Genomic DNA, 14,549 nt, shown 5'->3' with positions numbered 1-14,549 from the left:
CCTACCGTGCCTCGTTTTCTCGGCTCTGAATTCGAGCTAGCCTTGGTTGCGCGAGACTTGTTTGGCATAAAACAATTGACAATAAATTACCCAAGCGTTTGCTTAAGTAAGTAGACGTTGGACTAGAAATGAACCTTTGCATGCAGTCCCTGAAGATCGAGACAGCATTTCGAAGTTCATCAGATAGGCTTGAACCCAACCCACACACAAACACAGCCAACCGCACGCGCATTCATTAAACCCGCGAGGCAATCGCGCACCGTCAAGGTCAATTTAGTTTAAGTCTCGCTTTTTACGGGGTGTGTTTTTTTTTCTAAAGGAAGCACATTGATGTCATAAATCATGCTCACGTTTGTCCTACTAGCCGATCGTATGGTGGAAGAGTTTGGCAGCGCTGCGCTAGGTCGCTAGCTGAATTTCACGAGGCGCACGTGTCTGCCGGTGCATGATGCGTGATTTAATTCGCGAATAGTAATCAGCGTCGATATAAATCGCGACGGATCGATGGCTTTGAACATGTTTGATGCAGTTTTATTTTATTAACTGTGTTCTTTTTCCCTCGTTTGATGATATCTTAGCGGATGGCTACCGTTGCGGTTCGAGTGAGCTCGGAGACGTGTCGGGTTTCTTGTTAGTTTCGTTTAGACTGCTCTAGAAATTTGGTACAACATTTTGATTTGTTGTACATCCATAAAAAGTATAAAACGATCTTCCCAATCACCGCAACATCCAGAGCTAATTTTATAAAGCTTTGTCGTCTATCTCGCTTTCCTTTCCCGGTTGGGCCGGTTGTCATTCGCATCGCCTCGAAACGAGGTCACCATCAATTTAGATATCACCCCCCCGGAGTCTAATCTAGGCGATTCACTTTCAAAATCCGGAACAGGGATAGCTCCGGCTGTCACTCACCGCACCCCGATTGACAGACGGCGCGGATAATGCGAAGCCGGTTTTACGCATTTCACTTCACCTGCTACTTTGCGAACCTACGACGGGATACGCGTTGCCCGGCGAAACAAGTGTTCTTTTCCACTTTGGTCAAACTAACCGTCGCACAGGTGATTATTGATCCGGATTTATCGACCTGGTTGGCCTTGGCCGCGTGGTTTCCGTTTGAAGAGGCATATAATTATTACGATTGCTACCGTTGTCGTTGTCGTCATCCCCGAGGGCCCCCAAGGGGTAGATGCCGTGTCGATGATCGTACAGTCACGACTTACTGCTGCTGTTGCTGCTGCGTTGAGCCCTGGAGCAGCGGCAGCGTGGAGCGCCGGAAGCGGAGACAACCGAAGTCGACGGCAAGCGCATTGGCAATCTGAATCTGGAGCGAAACGGAGCGACAATTAATGGGTAATTTTTCACGGCAGCAAAACGGTACCTACCGGCAAGAGTCGCAGGTCCCGGAGAAAATCGTGAACGAGGCATTTGTCTGCATTTGTCGAAGATGTGATGTGATAGGGAACTGGGTTAGTGAGGGGGCACGGGAAGATGACACCTGCGAAATGGGAAAGAGGCGATGCAACATATTTTCGTTCGGTGTGATTACAGTCGGGAGCGTTCAGAAAATTTGAATGTTTCATGACCCAAAACTGATGACCGGATTTAAGGAACAATGCTTGCTCTTAATAGATTGTAATCCTGTAAATGTAAAATCATTAGATATATAATTATGGTATGATGCTTCAAGAATGCGGTAGCAACAAGAGGTTATCGTGAATTTTCGATCGTTTTAGCGTCAGACGAATTCCATCGATAATACACTCGTAACTTAACTCGTAGATCGGAGAATAGGTGCTAAACGGTTAACGCCAAGAAAGCTCCGGGCGGTCGACTCGCGATCTGACCGATACGACAGTGTGAGTGGGTCATCGTGTGAGCAACAGCCGAACGATCCTAATCATATGGTGAACGCGAGTGCGATCAATTTGCCTATCCGACACACAGTTCACGAAAGAGGTCAGCGCGAAATGCCACAGCAGTCGATCGACCCCTCGCGCTGATATGAATGCCGATCTCAGCCGAAAACCGGTTCAAATTGGATTAAAAGCTGCTTTGGAGGAAGCTTTAACTGGTTTTGCCTTTCTCCGAGAAAGGTGCTGCAACCGCTATGAAAATCGAATATCTACATAAGTTCACATGCGCATGCGAATATTAAAAAATATTTCTAGAATTCAAATGCATGTTAATATTCTATTATTTGAAATTAAAACCCATAAGAGAAAGGTCAGATCACACCGCTAGGTGCAAAAGTTCGTGTTTTCTCTTGAATCTTGTGGGCAGTATAATTTGGGTGTGATTTTAAATCGTTCGCAGTTGCTAGTAAAAGTTATGTAAAAAAATAGAAGGTTATCTAAATGGAAATTTTTTTCGTTCTTTTTGCAGATACCAACTGTTCGACTCTGCAGAAAAACTATGATCCACCATCAAACCAAAATCACCTCCCAGCTATAATCGATCGAGGTCGGCTGATCGACCTGCGTCCGGGTCGACTACACTCTCCAGGGGTAACACGATAATCGAAACACCCTGCAAGCCCAATTCCGCTGGACGGAACAGGAGGCATCGGCGGGGAGAAAGCAAGGTTCCGCTAGTTTCACACCACCGACCGGCGAAGGAGGGTTACCGAAGTCATAAACTGTTTCGTCTTAATGTCTCGTGCTGCCACCGTCCATCCGATGGTGGTCGAATTGCTTCTGCTGACTGCGCACTGGTGAGTAGAATAATACTATAGCTAACCTCAAACAAGCGGGTGCAAAGGCTTGTAGCGGTAATTGCGGCTGCTAAAGCAGTGCTGTGTTATGCTATGATTTAATCGTTTCTCGGAGGAGGTCTCCCTTCAGCAGAAGCAGAACGATTAAGAACGATAGCAGAAGTTAATGCTAATTGTGCAACACTGGCGTTTTCTTGGCTGATTGTTGTCAATTGTGTCGGACACTGAATTATGAATTGATTTTATGTTTGACACACCATAGACAGCCCAGCGAACGGTGCAATTTATGATTCGACGGTTATAGGTAAAAAAATTATAAGAATTATCTCCATCAAAATTAACACAGTGGAACACACTTGGCAATTGTCGGGTCAAAGCGCACCGTCAGAATTGCCACAACACAAAAAGAGTAATAAATTCTATCACCTTCATAAATACAATCGCCCGATGACCGTAAAAACTATGCTGTAATTAGTGTGTGATTGCCCGTGGTGATGTGACAACAAAACACTCTAAAAAACCGCTTTATAAGACATAATTAAAAGAAATTTAGACACATGAAACCGCCCTTTGATCAAAAATTCTCATCAATTTAAATGTAAATTTCGCTTCAGAAAGAATGTGAATTTCACTGAAATATTAGCACACTCTGTAACCGTTGATAACCAAGCGGGTAAATAGTTCCGTAAAGTTTGCGATTAGCTAGCTGAATAAATAGTCTTCCCGTGGGATCAAGAGGATGTTGCATGCACGTGTGCTAACGAAGGCACAACTGGGAAAATACACTTGCATCACTATGAAGTACATAATTGCATATACAGCTCTGGTGGCAGCAACACAAGAACTTCCAAAGTTCTGTTCGGGCTGCTTTTTGCTGTACTTCGAGCTAACGTTGCATGCCGGAGGTCGTCAACCCTTTTGTTTTCATCAACACTGTGCATTTTGTAGCCACAAAGTTAACGGTGCAGTGCAGTGCAGGTCATCCGATGAAATTCACTAGGTTTGTTTACACCTTTTGCACACTTGCAACGCGAAAAATCAAAAGAAGTTAAACGGGTTTTAATTCCAAAACTCGGATAAGAAAATGATAAAAACTTAGCAAAGGTCATCGGTTGACCTTTGAAAAGATTTAGTAGTGTTGATGGTTTACCGTGCGCTAAAGACGCAAATGTCATAATAATTTACTTTAGAAGTAAAATAGGTTTTCAAGGTAAAAAAGGGTCATAGAATGATTCAATAAACCTGGCGAACAGTGAAAATATAGGAAAAAAAAATTATTGTTATACAATTGACACATTCTACCTTAACGTTCCAACGTTCTGAATATTCTTTTGGCATAATAACTTGATTTTTTTTAGGAAACTCTCAATTATTATTGCAGATTTGGAAAGTACACAACATTTCCTGTGATATCCGTTATTTATCGCGTATTTCTTTTTTATTTTCATAGGAAACAATTCAAAAAATTGAGTCTATACATTTCTACTTCTACTTTATACACTTAGTTTACGAGTTGTTCATAAACTACGTAATAAATTCACTTTAGTCTCGTAGTCTCAATTTTAGTTATTTGGACGCCCTATCGCTTCGTATATTCAAGTTCATACTAATTCTTAAAAAATACAAAAGCGTAGACACATTTTTCCCCCCCAAAAAAGACAACTCGATTTACTAACTAATTTCTATTTTAACGACTTTTACCCGTTAGCATTCAAGTTTATTGAAGGTAGACAGTGTGTGCAGCTGGGGAAGCGAAAAATAAGCGAACTAAAAATATGATACAGACTTGGTCCCGTCTGGATGAGGTATATTTTCTCAAGTCTCACACACTGTCTGAATTTAACGAATTCGAGAGCGTTTCTCTATTCTCTACTCGTATTGGTAAAATCTCTATTGTCGAGGTTGATTTTCTATGTACGAGGGTTATCGGTAAGGTGCCGAGCAGTCTGTGGTTTACACATTTTGCTTGTTCTTCCTACAGCCTTTTATAACAGCCGTCACACGGCATGCGTCATAGGCAAATGAAAAGAAGGGAGAAAATGTTCCCTGTGGATTTGGGCTGTTATCGAAACGCGCTACAGAAAAAGTATTCTGAGGAGACAGTGAAAAAAAAGGCTGTACTTTTGGAATGCTGGCTCATATGATATACAGGGTGTTAGGGAGCTCACTTTGAATCTTTTAAGGGTTGATAGAGGACCCTATTTGATGCAAAAAATCCTTCTATGCATATGGCCAAAACTACTGCAGAGTTATTCACTTTTTCAACCACCCAAGATTTAAACAAACCATACAGTCCATGATAATATAACCAAAAAAAAAAAAAAAATTATATGCACTCTAGTCATCTGGAGTTAAGAAAACCTGGATTAAAAAGTGCTATGTTTTAGTTAATTTTACATAAACCTGCCTTTAAATTTTGTATAGTTCTTTAAATACTAGAAATTAGAAATTTGAGACAAGGATGTTTGGGTTCAACACCTCCCGCCCCACCAGAAGCCTTCCATCTTTAAAAGCTTTTTTAATATTTGGGTTTTACATTACTGTTTATTATAGTGTCAATGGAAAGTATGAAAGATCGTCTTCACGACAAAAGTCGTTATGTAAATTTGCAACTCAATCGAATCGGACTTCTTGCTGGGGAGCCTCAAACCTGTTAAAGTTTCACTTTTTGGGACCGTTCAATAATTACGTAAGCAAATAGTGGGGGAGGGGGAGTGTGCAATTTTCTTACGCTATCTCACAAGGGAGGAAGGGGGGTGAATTGATTATCTTACGTAAGAAAAACATTGTTGATGCAGCTATTCAAATAACCACACAGTAAAAAAAATTTACATTTCTTTAAATGCACATAAATGGAGCATTAGAAACCATGTAATATTCCGTGTGGCATTATATTCACATGCAATGTAAATGAATATATTGTTAATTTGCATGCATATTTATATTCAAAGCTTTAAGTGTACATCACTTAATGTACAAATTTACATGGTTTAAAACGGTTCTGTACTGTGCATTATTAACGGTGTGAAATTGTATATGTTTTTCACTTTATGTGCTAGAAACTGCTATGTGCATTCATTTGTATTAGCTGTAAATTTCATTTTTTGGTACTGTGCATGTTCATGAAAGTGTGGACGGTAAAATTCACAAAGAGAAAATTACGGAAGGATGATTAACTCGAATTAAGGACAGAAGAGGAAACGAAGTATTGTGCTTGCTTAAGGATGATAAAACTGTAATAAAAATCTATATATGCTGGCAGTAAGATAGGGGGGAGGGGAGATATCGAAAAATCTTAGGTAGTCTTACAAGGGAGGGAGGGGGGTTTGAAAAATTGGAAAAATATGGTTTCGTAATTATTGAACGGCCCCTTTTGAGCGATAAAAAAACGCACAGAAGTTGTCAATATGATGTTGTTGAAATTTTAAATTTTTGGAACCAAGTGTCTTAGGAATGCAGGAAACTTCAAGATATGATATTGTTTCGAAAAAATCTCAAAAATGAACAACTTTCTGGAAAAGACTTGCAGCTCTAAAACTTTCTGACTCATAAAAAATCGTTTCTTAAAAGAACATTTTCTAGAGACAACACCAGATCTCGACGATTTATGTATTTTTAAGTCATTTGGCATAAAAAAGAGGACTTTTTTCGAGAAGACATAACCTGATACAAGACTGACCAGCTTGCAGTTCGGATTGTAACCCCTTCGAAAACCCCTGGGGAATCTTGGCTAGGTTGGTTTATGCGGAAGGACGTCAAATTGAATCCGTTTCCAGCCTTGAGTCAGCAACTAAAGAGTGTTGGGCCAAAATAGATATGGCAACACTGCAAAAGCTATCCGATTCGATGTGGAATAGTATTTTTTATGTAATACCGAACGATGGTGGTCATACTAAATATTGGCTATGATCTCTTCGAAATCAGTTGTTGAGAGTAGAAAGTTGCCACCAAAATCCGAACCATTGCAATGGTTTGTTGCAACATGAAATTGGCTGTAATGAAAGAGATCTATCCTACAACAACGAAAGCTGCTCAAAATTGTGTTTGAATTTTGAGCAACAGAGAGAAATGAGCCTCGGTTAAACGAATGTGTACCACTGTGGTTGTGCAAAAGTAGTGAATCTAAATCGAAAATCAGTTCGTTTCGACATTTTTCAAATGAAATGTAATAAGATGACAAAATCAAGTGAAAAAAGTGATTTATAATCGGGTGATTACTGTATTAGTAAACCCCGCGAGAAAATAGGGATCAAATTTGAAGAGGATTGGATTTGAAATAGATTGGTTTTGGATTGGATTTCATAATATTTGAATCGGATATGGGTTAAATTTGGATTGACTTTGGCTATGATGTTGAGACGATCTGGATTGGATTCGAATTAAAATGGATTTGGGTAGAATTGGAATTGGATTTGAACTGGATGTAGATTGAATATGGATTGGAATTAAGTTGAAATTATGAGATTTATAAATTGATTTTTAAAGATTGGGTTGAATTTGGTTTGGACTCAATTTGGATTGGATTTATATACCATTCTTGATTGTTTGAAGTTGAGAAGAGGACTGGCAACAAGGCCGGTAAGTGTTGTGCGTGTTTTATCTCTACGTGAAATTTAGCTAATTTAAGCTGTTTCCCCCCAAATAATATTAGTATATTCAGTGAATTTTACAAATAAAGTTCTGCTGGTTACCGGAACAGTGGAAAAAGGAGTCACCAGGACATTCTAAGCAAGCTAAGTAACATTTTATTTCGAGAATAAGTCGTTTGTTTTCTAGGCGGTTATTCGAGACGCACAAAAATCACCGACGAATAAAGTACGCTCGCAGCGCCGTCTGTTAGCGAATGGAAAAGCGAGAGGTGTACATGAAAAAGTTGCGACCTGCACATTTTTCACTCATATTATTGGCAATTTCATTTTACCATTTTACGAACTGCTAGAGTAGGATAGACGGTATTTGCTGTTCCATGTTTTCTGTGAAAATATTATTCATGAATTGAGTTCTGAAACGTCTCGTAAAATAGTCTATAGCCGTGAAAGGTCTTTTCTGTTTCGCTCAAACTGTGAATCGTCGCATCACGGTAATCCAATTTTTCCACTTTTTGCCGATAGCGTTCGTGGTTGTGATGGATGCGTGAACCTGTGGATGATTTGTTTAGATGATTTTACGCGATGAATGGTCGTGGAGATGAGCGAGACGTCTGTGCAAGCGCGGCAGTGTTTTTGTAATAACCTATTTCAATTCATGTATTCAGCCACTGAAAGGAGCACAACAACAACTATTGATATGTCGTGAAATAGTCTAAAAAGTCCATCACTCTTTTTGGGAACACATTATAACGGACACTTTTCATGTTTTTTGAATCAGTTTTAATTATTTTTTGCGTTTTCCACTTTAAAAGTTTGAAAATTTCAGCTATGGAAGGCAGTCAACCGAGATTTTCTTCACATGCCTCTTGTTGTATTTTATATATTAATTTTTAAGAATCTCACATTATACATGATCATATCTACAATGTTTAGATGACTTTATACTGTGAATAGTTGCGATGCAATGTTGTTTTAATAATTTATTTCAATTAATGTTTTCAGCCGCCGGAAGCAGCACAATAACTACTATAGAATTGTCATGAATTAGTCTAATATAAGTTCATCTATTTTATTTTAGCACAACATGACGGATCATTATCATACGTTTATCGAATATTTCAGCTATGCAAGGCAGCCAACCGAGATCTTATTTACACGCCATATTACTTCTTATTGTATTTTAGAATTCAACTTCATTAATCTCACATTATATGCATATGATCATATCTATATTGTTACATTAACCCAATTAAATCATGGTCGTATCACTTATCAAAGTGAATCCTGATCAAAAACCCACCCCACTAACAAAAACCTTCTTCCGTGGTCTTTGTAGGGATGCAGAGGTATACTCGGTCTCTAACAAAGCAAAGACTACATTCTAACATTCCTTCCTTATTGAAGGCTTCGTGCGGTACTGGCAAAACTCGAAGTTCAGAGTTCCAAGAGAAACGGGATTGAAAAGTTGGCTTTTTAAATTACCTTTGTCGTCTCCAAGAAATCTATGAGCAAGTTTAAAACTTTCAAAGACACATCGACTCATAACTCAGTTTTTTTTTTGTGGATTTTGACACAAGTCTTTGTGAAATAACAGTTAATCATATTTGGTATCATTTGACTGCAACATGGAAAACATTTGAGTTGTGCCGGTGTTGCACGAAACCGACGATATCCCCACCTGACTGTAAGGACGTGGCCGGCGCCGTTATTGGTCTACAAAAAATCGGGTCGTTGAATGATGCACAGTGAGAAGGAACTACCACTCCCAGTCGTTCTTTCAGTTGATTCATTGTGCATCTTGAGTGGCTCGGACCCATCACGGAGTAGCAACCATTGATATGTGCAGTCAGAACTAAGCTAAGCTAAGCATTCTTGATTGTTTGAAGTTGAATTGGATTCGAAGTACAGAAGATTCGATGTGAATTGAATTTTAGATTTTGTATTGGATTGGGCTTGAAATTGAATTCGATTGGATGTAGGTTAGATGGATTTGGATTGAATTGGAATTGAATTTGGATTGGATTTATATTGCATGCGAATTATATTTCGATTTGAATTGACTTGGATGTGAATTAGATTTGAATTGGAATTGGATTTAATTTAAATTGTGAATTGAATTGAATTAGACTTGGATTCAATTTTGATTTAATTTAGAGTGGAATTAAATCGAATTAGGATTTAATTTAAGCTAGTTTTCAATTGAATTATTAGAAGTTACATTTTAGGTTGCATTTCAGATATTTTTAGATTAGATTTGGTCTAGATTTAAATTGGATTTAGAGGTTTCGGAATTCTGAGATTTTTTTTTTTTTTTATTCTCGCTTATTTTCCGTCGGTCTATTTCCGCCACTGTTGTGGCCAATTACCGACGCCCAGGGAGGCGACTCCACACCCAGGTCCCTAACTCACGACCCGTTTATTAACGGACCGGCGCCAACGGCTTTACTTTCTCATGCGATGGAAGGCGTGATCCCAGAGATTTTTCGCCTCAGAAAATCTCCCGGTGTCGGCTAGGATTGAATCTAGACCAGTTGGGTTGGTTGTGAGTGGATCACGCCACCTCACAACCATCGACACCTATGTCGGCGGTGGGATTTGAACCCCGGCGTCGAGCGTGGTTGGCGGAGACGTTACCAACCACACTAGGCCCCCGCTCTTCTGAGATTTTTGGATTGGACTCAATTTGGATTGGAATTAATCTGGGGTGAATTTGTATTGAACTAGGATTAGATTTGTATTGAATTTTACAGGACTCGAAATGAAATTAGAATGAGTTTAGATTGGTTTCCGAAGGGTCATCGACTAACTGGATCTGGATAAGATTTGAATTGGATTTTATGTAATTTGGATATTGGATTGGGTTAGAATTAGAATTAGATTTGAGGATATCTGTTAGTTTATTATAAGGTAGTGCTAAATTTCGCGAAATCGCGAGTTTCTCAAAATCGAGCATGCTTTTTTTAATTAATAGTACCAACTTATAATTTATAAACCAATTTTTCTGCTATTATAAGCTCTTCTTTAGGTTCAGAATTGTTTCAAAGTTTTAGGCCTTATGAATTTTTGAAAAATTTAGCATTTCTAAGCATATTTTTCTTAATTCCCGATGTTTTTTTAAGCATTTTTTATTTAAGAGAACTTTAAGTATCTCTAAACCTCCTTTTCAAATACGAATCAATGAAAAAATTTACCTGAAATTCACAAATTTTAGTTATTTTATGAGGAGTTCCGAAAAAATTTCGGTTACTTTAGAAAACCTCGAAGTTTCGCACAGCCTTAGTTAATTGGTGCATTGTTTTAAAAAATCTTCAATAAGTAAAGAAATTCAAGCGATAATTTTTTTTTGTGAAATTGTGTTTTGTTAAAAAAACAACATTGTTTAAACGTTGCAAAATTTTAGGAAATTACTTTAAAAAGTTTTACAGAAAAAAAAAAATTCTCTCTATGTCACAACTTTGTCGAACAAAGAGGATTTTTTTCATGAAAAATAAAACAAAGTAAAATTCGTTTCTCACTTGTGGGTGGATCAATCACAAAATGGCTGCTATAAAATGGAAAATTTTTGAATTAATGCTGAAGGTTCTACGGCGATAAATTAATTTTTTCGGGTCAAAATAATTTCGATCGCGTTTTTGCAGTTTTGGAAATCGGAATGTAGCACCAAGGCTTTGCTATGCTTTTGGATGGTTTTGTTTTGAATTAGATTTGAACTGGGATTGGATTTAATTTTGTATGTGGATTGGATTGAATTACATATTGATTGAATTTGGAGTGGAAATGAATTGAACTAGAATTCAATTTGGATTGGATTTGGACTAGTTATAAATTTAATTGGGATTACATTTTTAGAAGCTTTTCTGTGTCAAAATTTTTGTATTAAATTCGGGTCGATTCAAAATGTATTCGAATTGGATTTCGATTGAGTTGAATTTAGATTGGATTTGAGTGGATTGGATTTCAATTAAATTTGGATTGGATTTGGATTAGATTTGGATAAGATTTAGATTGGATTTGGGTTCAATTTAGATTGGATTTGACTGGAAAGGATTTGTGTTGGACTTAGACTAGATTTAGATTGGATCTGAATTGGGTTTGGATTCGCTTTCGATAAGATTTGAAACTTGGATCCTGTACATGCCGACGATTTACAAACACTTTTGTTCGTTTCGAACGACTTCCTTAAACAGACAGACTAAATCTTTTTTTTTACGAACACCGTTGTAATAAGTTGGGGATTGCTTCTCTGGAACGTAGAAGAAAAATTCAGCAGGCAATGATTGCTGCTAAAATGATAAAATGAGTGGTCTAGAACTATATATATTAGGAAAAAAGTCAATTCAACTTAATACATCGAGCAAGCCCTCTTCTGGAATCATTTCTGCAGGGTTTAAGCTAGTGAAAAATCATCATAATGTTCGGATTATTAATGTTGTCATACATTTAACATAGTTGAAAAAGTAGGCTTCTTGTGCACTCACGACTTCTCTATTTTCACGTTGTTCACTAAGGTGATTTATTAGCCAGTGTTGGAATAATTATGATAAAAAAAGTTCACTCACCGCTCAATGCAATGAAAAATCGCCAGAGAACTTCGCACAAGAAGATCATCAAGGATATTCGATCTAAAAGTTCATGAAAACACCATACGAGAATCTTTTTCAGTTGGCATCGAAGAGGATATTTTTGTCTCCATCTCACATGCGAGTGAAACGTACTCGGGATTCGAATCATTCGACCATCGTGTCGCCTTCGTGCCTTTTTTACGTTGAGAATAGGTAGCCTAAATCAACGAACGCGCGAACTCATATTGATATTCCGTTTTGATATTTTTCGTTTCACTCAACCGTCCAGCCCGAGCGGCTCGGGTGAGGATTTTGTTAGTAGTTGTTTAGAAGTCTTGCAGATTCGACGTGCATCTACGGCTGTGACAGCAATTGGATGCGAGTTTTTGAGGAATGGATAATAATCGAAACCAATGTAAACGGTTTAAAATCTCTATCTAAATAACTCATGACATTGAATTGCCGTGCGTTTCATTAACCTTTTTAAGCTGCTGTTGTTATAGCATATAAATGCTTTGCTAGAAAAAAAAAACATTTATTCTTTTCATCTGTTTGATAGATAATTAACCCTATTTCAGCGGACAGAAATGACTTTCGAACTTTAATTACTATATGCACATTTGACACCATTGATTAAGTAACTCCCAGAATAGCATTTTCAAAATAGCTTCTTAAAAATGAGTCGTGTTTATTCTACCAGCTCACCTCGTTTTGACCTGAAAACAACCTAACTGCTTTCCAAACCCTTCTTTTTTCGCTCGATTTTGACCCAGTATTGATCTGGTGTGCTGCCCGAAGTGCATTGTGAAATTTGTCAGCTTCAAGCTAGCACCGCACGTGCTTAATTCGTAAACAGTTGAACAAAACATCGAAAATACAATTATTTGAAATCTTTTTTATACTTGCGTCGTAAATCGCGATGTCGTTTCTTTATCCCTCGACAGATTTGCCCTGATGCAGTGGAATAAACAAATTCGCTATCTGCTCAGGCTGTCATATGCAACTACTAGAAAGCCCTACATTAGAACCACCCATCAGCACCTTCATTGCACTTGTCGTAAATGAAATGTATAATCAGTTATCTGGCTGAAGAGCGGGTAGAGATCGATATTTCGTCGACCAATATCCCGATTCATTTCATGCTTTTTTATTTACGATATGTGCTCTCGGTATATCATGAGCGAATGTGATGTAAAGAGATAGAGAGGAAAAACGATCTGATTGTTTCCGTATCCTTGCATATCGGCGAGTTGCGGCAAACCAAGTCCATGAATGTTCGTTTTCACGCACATCGAAGTTCAATCGGGATTTATCAGCGTGTGTAACGAGCGACAGAAAGTTCAGAGGCGAAAACGTATCGCATTTGAAATTGATATTTTGCTGACAATTCCAACACTGTTTATTACAGAATGCAGAAGTAGTAATGAATGTTAAAACAGTGTCGAAATGATTATATAGTCTTATTCTAGCATTCCAACAACTTCAGATATCCTGCTTAGAGTTGTTTCATGGAAATAAGCCCTTCAAATAAATATAATAAAATACTTGGCACTCCAACTTTATGTAGAGTTTTAAATGGTATCCCCGCCGATACCCGCGCTCATTCAAAGACTGAAATGTTCCCTCGTGTTCATAGAGACAGGAACAAAAAAGTTTTCTGAGCAATTTTCGCCTGAACGTTCACAATATCAAAAACAAAAACGAGCGTGCAATGCGCAAGCGGTCTTTTTTCAGCGAGCAATGTTAGCTTAGAACGCTACTCATAAAATTAAAATTCAAATACCTAAATATTAATAGCCGTTACGAATACCTTAACTTTGTTTGATATACCTGGATCGTGAAATTCGAGAATTTTCGGGGTTTTCCTCTTCAACATGCTATAAGTAGCCGTAAATCATGTTTTTCTAGATTAATTGCTAAGTTTCTCAAAAAATACATCAGGTACTAACTTCATATCCAAGGAAGAGTTTCTCGATTGACGTTCTCGGATTGACGTTTCTTCAAAAAAAAATTGAACCCTCTTACCTGCGAAACAGCATTCACCCGGCGCAGTCACGTGCGCGCAGATGATGACGAAATTGTCATTTCGCGCGCTCACTGGTTGGCGGCGATTCGCGGTTCGACGCCCGGCCGATTGCAGCTTGGCAAAACTGTTTCGGAATTTCAATGAAATCGTGACCGGGTGCCGATAATCGGCAATAAATTGCGGGTAAAAGCAATCGCCATCATGCAGGTGATGATATGCATGCGGTGCGGTGTTGCTACAATCCGTCATGATGGCCATGCCACACCAACTACTAATTCAATTACGAACGCAAACCTCGCGATTTGATGATGTGGGATGTGGCTCCGTGAGAACTGTGAATAATGCCGGGTAAGGCCACTTGTAGACCTTCACAATAGAGGTAGTATTATTCTTGTTATCACAAATCTTTTCGGGGTATTTTTGATACATCTTTATGTGTGTATTCACTGTCAGCTGATCAAGCCGGGACGGAAGTGAAAATTCATTTAATGTTTTCTTACACCATAAAACCTTCACACTTCCACCCACTGATGTACTAAGGCAAGTAAAAAACAACCGTTATCGGGACAGTCACTGCTGCGCAGTAAAAACAGTAGAAAATTACATATTTGTACAGTAGAGTGGCGCAATTCGTTTCTCGGCTAGAAGCTTTTCATTACATG

General features: G+C 38.3%; 1 protein-coding gene across 6 annotated transcripts in view; it reads left to right on the top strand.

The window, feature by feature from the left end:
* Nucleotides 1–14,549, top strand: part of LOC129730449 (uncharacterized) — a 185,852-nt gene that overhangs the window by 130,618 nt on the left and 40,685 nt on the right. For 4 of the 6 annotated variants that reach the window (XM_055689779.1, XM_055689782.1, XM_055689781.1 and 1 more), the window contains one exon: nucleotides 2,383–2,710. The exons of the other annotated variants lie outside the window; for them this stretch is intronic. The gene's annotated coding sequence lies outside the window, so the exon portion shown is untranslated. The remainder of the gene's footprint in view (nucleotides 1–2,382; nucleotides 2,711–14,549) is intronic. 6 annotated transcript variants of the gene reach the window in all.

Source organism: Wyeomyia smithii, chromosome 3 (assembly GCF_029784165.1).
Source record: "Wyeomyia smithii strain HCP4-BCI-WySm-NY-G18 chromosome 3, ASM2978416v1, whole genome shotgun sequence".
Classification (NCBI taxonomy): Eukaryota; Metazoa; Arthropoda; class Insecta; order Diptera; family Culicidae; genus Wyeomyia; species Wyeomyia smithii.
The sequence above is the reverse complement of the archived record's forward strand: the minus strand, read 5'-3'. Positions and strand labels throughout refer to the sequence as shown.